This window comes from Nanorana parkeri, unplaced genomic scaffold (genome assembly GCF_000935625.1).
Source record: "Nanorana parkeri isolate BGI_ZX_2015 unplaced genomic scaffold, ASM93562v1 scaffold244, whole genome shotgun sequence".
NCBI classification, from domain to species: Eukaryota; Metazoa; Chordata; class Amphibia; order Anura; family Dicroglossidae; genus Nanorana; species Nanorana parkeri.
This window is the reverse complement of record NW_017306512.1, coordinates 1,096,994-1,103,380: the sequence shown is the minus strand read 5'-3', so window position 1 is coordinate 1,103,380 and position 6,387 is coordinate 1,096,994.

Sequence of the window (6,387 nt, the reverse complement as noted above, 5' to 3'; positions counted from 1 at the left end):
CTCCCAGATGGGGGAGAGCAGCGGGGATCCAGAGAAAAAACTGGAAGCTGTGCCACGTCACTTCTCCCTGCAGTTCTGAGCCCTAGCTGCGCCCCCCGCACCAGCGCTCAAGGCGAGAGCCTCAGTCGCCTCACCTTCGCTACAGCCCTGATTGAACTGGTTAATTTCTGCGAAGGAATTACATTTTTACTATAATGATACACAGGGTATGTGCAAACTTTACAAATGTTGGCGCTTACAATTGAGTATGTAAAAACATATTTAGTCTGGGTCAGTCTTTGTCAAGACATGAATGTAGTAGTGATAATGACAATCTTTAAAAAAAAGTAACAAATAGTATTGTGACCCCCTAGTCATATAGTAGGACAAAAGTATGTGAGACATAAAAATGTGGCTAAAAACACAATAAAAAGTATTTTGGCAAACAGTTCACATACTGAAAATTAATTTCAATTGTGTTTGGCTATTTGACCAGAGTTTTGATTTATGTTTGAAGTATTTTGAAGAGACTTATTGAAATAAAGGTGCACGTTGAAATTCATATGGTTACTCTGATGTTTTGTGTATGGGGAAAAGAGCTGTCTAGTAGCTTCTATGACTGTGTTTGAGGAAGCACCTAAGAGCTGTCTGTCCTGGGACCACCAATATAAATGACCTGATTAGACAGTCTATACCATAGTCTGTATGATAACATATTTATGTATATTTACCTTTTTTTTTAGCTGGCTAACCATTTACACTTCTGCCTCACATTGCTTTCATTTCCCGATTCTTAACCTGAATACTAAGAATTGCACTTCATTACAAAACCTCCAGGCAGATGGCTCATCAATATGGTCACCATTTCCTGGCCATGAATATTTGCACAACATTTTCTATCTCCAGATCTGAATTGTCACTTTTGGTTTCTTGCTGAGGGCTTTCTGCCTCCAGTGCTAAATTTACCTGAGCAGAGCATGATGTTCCAGGGAGATACCACCCCCAGGACATGTATTGGTCTTTTACCAGTATCCTGCCACTACCACCTCACTTGTTAGTATCTATGCCAGCAGTGAGATGGCCCATTCAGTACACAGAACTTTCCAGGATGTTTTCACACCAGCAGCTTTTACCTTCCAGAGAAGTAGAGCAAAAACACCTACAAAAAACTAGCGTAAGCAAAATAAAATGCCTAAGCTCCTGTTCACACCTCTAGGATGTGGCATCCCAGAGGTGCTGCAGGATGCGTTGTGGTGCGCAGTGGCATGACAACCCATTCATATGAATTGAAGTGCAAGCACCCTTTCTCACAAATCATATCGCACCACATCACACGTTAATACGTTATCGTGTCATGTGGTGTATACAAAGCACATGTGATGGCTAGGTGGGTTGGGGTGTTATTAAGATAAAATGACACCACAGCGTACCTAACATTGCAACATGTAATGTGGGATCGCATGCGGCATCACACACACTTCTGCATTGTGAAGATGTGAATGGAGCCTTAATATGTATTACATAATGTATACTCTTTTTACAAATATGAGTTATATATGAGCACGTATGCTACACTTGTAGCCGATATGATTTAAAAGGAGTTCTACCGTCCCAGCATACAGTACACTAGCCTGTTATAACATCAGCATTGTAATAGAAATACATACTAGATTTGTTTTAGATAATGCAATCAAAGCTAACATGAAAAAATTATCTACTATTTGTCACCCAATGGATGACAGATGGGAGAGGGTGCTGTAGCCTAAACATTTTAAAGTCTAACTAAACCCAAGAACAAAAATGTCATATATTTCAGCTTATCAATCTTTAGATGTGGGGGCTGCATTCGTTTTTCAAGCCAAGAAAATGTTTACAAGTACAGAAAATGCCTACTAATCTTTTGCAAAATAGTTGTCACTTACTGTGAGATGAACTGCACGCAAATACAATGTTATCCTTTTTTTTGTAAACAACAAATCCCATCAACTCCTCCATTCTGTTCATGTAATGGAGATGAACAAAGGCAGACATGTTACAAGTGTCAAATACTGAAGAGTCTGATGGAGGCTGCAGCAGTGGAATGGAGCAAAGGTAGGAAACCAGGCCACCAGAGACGACTGTACAAGCTCTTCAGTTGCAGGGAAAAGGTATTTCAATTTTTTTTAGGGGACTGACAAGGTAACTTTACTAACAAAACATCTACAATATACACGGTCTTCTGTATTTTAAGGTTTAGAGAGAATACATTTACCAGTTTAGATATCTTTTTTTATTTGTGGTGTCTATTCCTTTCCTACTAAGCTAAAATTGGCTGGGAAATTTGGAAAGTTTCTATATAACAAAAACTCAAGGACAAGTACAGTTTGTGATCCAGGGAAATTGTAAATAAGTATGGTGTTTCGAAGCCTGTAACCCTAGGTCATTGACATTAACAGGGTTATTCACTCAGCTGCCAAAGGCAGCCGAGTGAATAACCGAGCCGGAGGGAACAGAGCCGAACGACGAACAGAACACGATTTCAGCCGTACATCGGTTGAAATTAGCCGTACATTGGCTGCCTTCGGTCAGCCGAACATGCTCTGCATGTTCGGCTGAGCCAAAGTGCAGAAGGACTTCGACTCAGCTGATCCAACATCTGGATCGGCTGAGCCTAAGCTCCGGCAGCTCACTCGCTGCCGTTCGCCCCTATTCTCATAGGGGCCGAATGGCAGTGAGTGAATAGCCGAATGCTGCCGAGTGGCTATTCTGCTCGGTACCTCTGTGGTACCAAGCAGAATAGAAAAGAAGTTCAAAGAATGTAAAAAAAAATTGCAAAAATTATGATTTTAATTAAAAAAAAAAAACAGGAAGATTAAAAAAGAAAAAGAAATAATATTTAAAAAAAAAGAAAAAACTAAATTGGGAAGAGCTAACAGTGACAGCTAGCTCCGCCCCAACTGTTTTCTATTGGCCGGCACCTGCTAGAGTCTTCTAGCTGGTCCCTGCCAATAAACAACTGGTTGTTATTGTTTAACGACAGATCAGCGCCCCCAGGTAATTTGGGGATGCTGATCTGTTATTACAACTGGGCGGAGCCAGCTGTGAGATCACGGCTGGCTCCGCCCAGCTGTCATTTGTAGTGCGATAGGGAAGAGCTCCGGTGGCCGAAGAGAGCCGAAGGATCAGCCGAAGCTACAGCTGTATCCTTCGGCTCAATACTGAATAACCCCCTTAATAGACTAGATTAAAACCTTTCAATTGTATAGCTCCACTAATCCGTTGAGAATGTTCCAAATTCTTTCCTTTGGATTGTTAGGATTTGCAATCGTTACCATCGTTACCAACAAGAATGTGAAGCGTAGAGCCATTACCATATCATTATAAATGAGATTCATAAACTACCAAATATAAACCGGCTTCAAGTCACTGAGGAACTAGAGAAGCCCCTCTAGGGATTTCAAAGTTTTCTTGTAGCACCATTTAATAAGTATTGAAACTTCAACTGGTTAAACAAAAGAAGCAATGTTCTCTGAATGATCTATCTGCAGTATAAGTATTTTAGCAAACTTTCTTGGTTTTGAAAAAAAGTGAAGTGTATCTTATCACATGCTTGCTCTAAAGTTCTTGGGAACTCGGAGGATTTGCTTTCTTTATCACCAGCTGAGCAGTCTCAGCACTGAGACTGCTCAGCTGGTGATAAAGAAAGCAAATGCTCTCAGTTCCCAAGAACTTTTGAGCAAGTTATGACATGAAACCCCTTTTGTATCACTTTAGTCATGAAGACTGTAATAAAACAATGAAACTCCTTTTGCATTGGATACTCCTAAATAGACTTAAATTTGTCCAGACTTTTGGAAAAAGTAGTTAACCAATCACACAGGCATGAATTTAGATTTTTTGAAAAGACCGCCATGTCTCCACCTGCCCCTGAATGCAGGAAGCCGTCCGGGATGCGCACCAGTGCATTCTAGTTGCAAATCGTGCTGGCATGCACCAGAACTAGTGTGAACCGGCCCTTAAAGGTTGCAATATGATAATCAAAACAAAAACAGAAAATAAATCCTTGCCATCCAGGCTCTAACTAAACAGACATATTTTCCTCTCAGGTGGTGAGCTTCCCCCAGCCACCTCACAAAATGAAAGCTTTTCAGGAAAACTTTTGCTCATAGTTGATTTTCTAAAGTGCTGCTCTCTCAGACGGCTTTCTGAGTCCCAGGCCAGAGCACTCCACTTGCTCCAACCTTCCCAGTGGCGTAACAATCGCCATAGCGACCCAGGCGGCCACTATGGGGCCCAGGGCACAGGGGGGCCCGGCCAGGACACCCCCCTGATGCTATGCGGGCCGCCTGGGTCGCTATGGCATGTCAGGCTGCTGGCTGTCCCTGGCGGGTGTGAGGAGGAACGTGTCGCTGTTCGATCACTGACAACCTGTCAGTGTTCTGTGCAGCGGCGCGTTCCTCCTCACAGCCGCTGCTGTGTCAGTGACAGCCAGCAGCTGCAGAGGAGGATGCTGGGCCTGACGTCAGCAGCCGAGGAGGAGGCGGGCCCGGCGACGGAAGAAGAGGTGGGGCCCGGCGACGGAAGAGGAGCCAGGGCCCGGCGATGGAAGGGGAGACAGGGCCCGGCGATGGAAGGGGAGGCAGGGCCCTGTGCAAGAGGAGGAGGCAGACAGCGGATTGGGGCTGACAGGTAAGAGGTGTGCAGGGGTGTGACAAAAACCACCTGAGACCCTGCAGAGCCCACCATAGAGTCTATGGTGGGCTCTGCAGGGTCACTCTCAAGTGAGCTGTTTTGGATCTCAGGTGGGCTCTGCAAGGGACGTAACTAGATATCACGGGGCCCCATACAAAATTTTGCTATGGGGCCCTGTGATTTCTAGTTACGCCCGAGTCTTTCCATTTTATCTCACCTGGACAGTCAATCATAGGTGAGAGACCGAACCAGATTACACAGACCCAAAGTCATCCTGAAAACCCGGTCTGGACTCAAGCTAGTTTCGCACATATGGCAGAAACCAAGGGGGAAACATATCGCCCCTTGATAATTTCCCCTTTCCTTATGTTACAATACTTAAACAGTTTACTGGATGCACCAATTTGCCATATTGAAAGAAATGTTGTATAGTTGCTGCAGATGGACATGCGTAATGCAAATGGACTTCTGATCTTATGCCACAGTGTATGAGATATTGGTTCATGTATAGCTGACCTAAGGTAACCTGCTTTTTCAAACAATGATTTTATCTTTGTTAGACCACCCAAGCACACTTAGTATACTTCTACGCTTAAGATATATGAAGTGCCCTGATAACAGAATTCGAGTCTATTAGATGTTCTTAGTCAGAGATATGCTAAGAATGTCAATATTAACTTGCACACGTTAAATCTGATACATTCTTTTAGAGATACACGTCCTCAAAAGGCAGATAACCAGAAGATGATATTCTTAAATCTATCTGACCCCAGAATGAGGACAAATTACCAGTATCACCATTAACACTGATATATCCATATGTGTGATTTAGAACAGTTGATAATATACTTCATCTCACTCAGTCATCCATTTCCCAATCATTAGTTTAGAATGGATTGGTTGAGCATGCCTTTGGATGGGGTTAAATGGAAGATTTGTCTCCAACAACAGGACCTTAGAGGTAGACGTGTGTGTTTTCTCTTCCATTCATTGAAGGTCACTGCAGATTTCTTGAATCTCTGACCAATGGGCTACAGCGCCACCCTCATGAATAGTAGAACAGTAGAAAGGCATCATGGCACACTCACAAACTAGCATGTAAAACAACTTGTCTCACCACTAAGGACAATGACAGAGGTTTGGATACACGTCTTCTGCAAAGGATGTGTAAGCCGCACTGCCGCGCCAAGGCACCTCTTATAGTGCGGTCCTAACTCTAAACTATGAGAGTCTCCATCTTGGAGCACATGGGGCAGAAGATATCAAATTGGGTGCAGGCTTGTCAGGAGGACGCCCCACCTCCTTAAAGGTACAGAAACACACAAGGGATCCCGCACATCCCATTGGCAGCTGAGAAACCCCATGCGTCGCTGCACCAAATCGGTAAAGCAAAACAAACGACAAACGCACTCAACAATTTGTTACCAGTTGTACAGTAAGGTGCACACGAAATGGGCTTTGAACAGTAGAACAGTAGAAAGGCATCATGGCACACTCACAAACTAGCATGTAACCCTCATGAATAGGACACTGGGCAAAAAATGAAAGCACACTGTAGGAGCATCCCCAGTCTGTGGCCAAACCCTGCATCTGCTAGAGGTAGCTCAGTTTTTCGCCTAGTTTTTCTTTTTGCAGGGAATTCTTTTAATTTTTTCTTCAGCCTACGAGACCTCAGATCAACTGATGAGCTGAGTGACAGGCTCAGCTTAGTTGAGTTCCCCCAGCTCAGCCAATGAT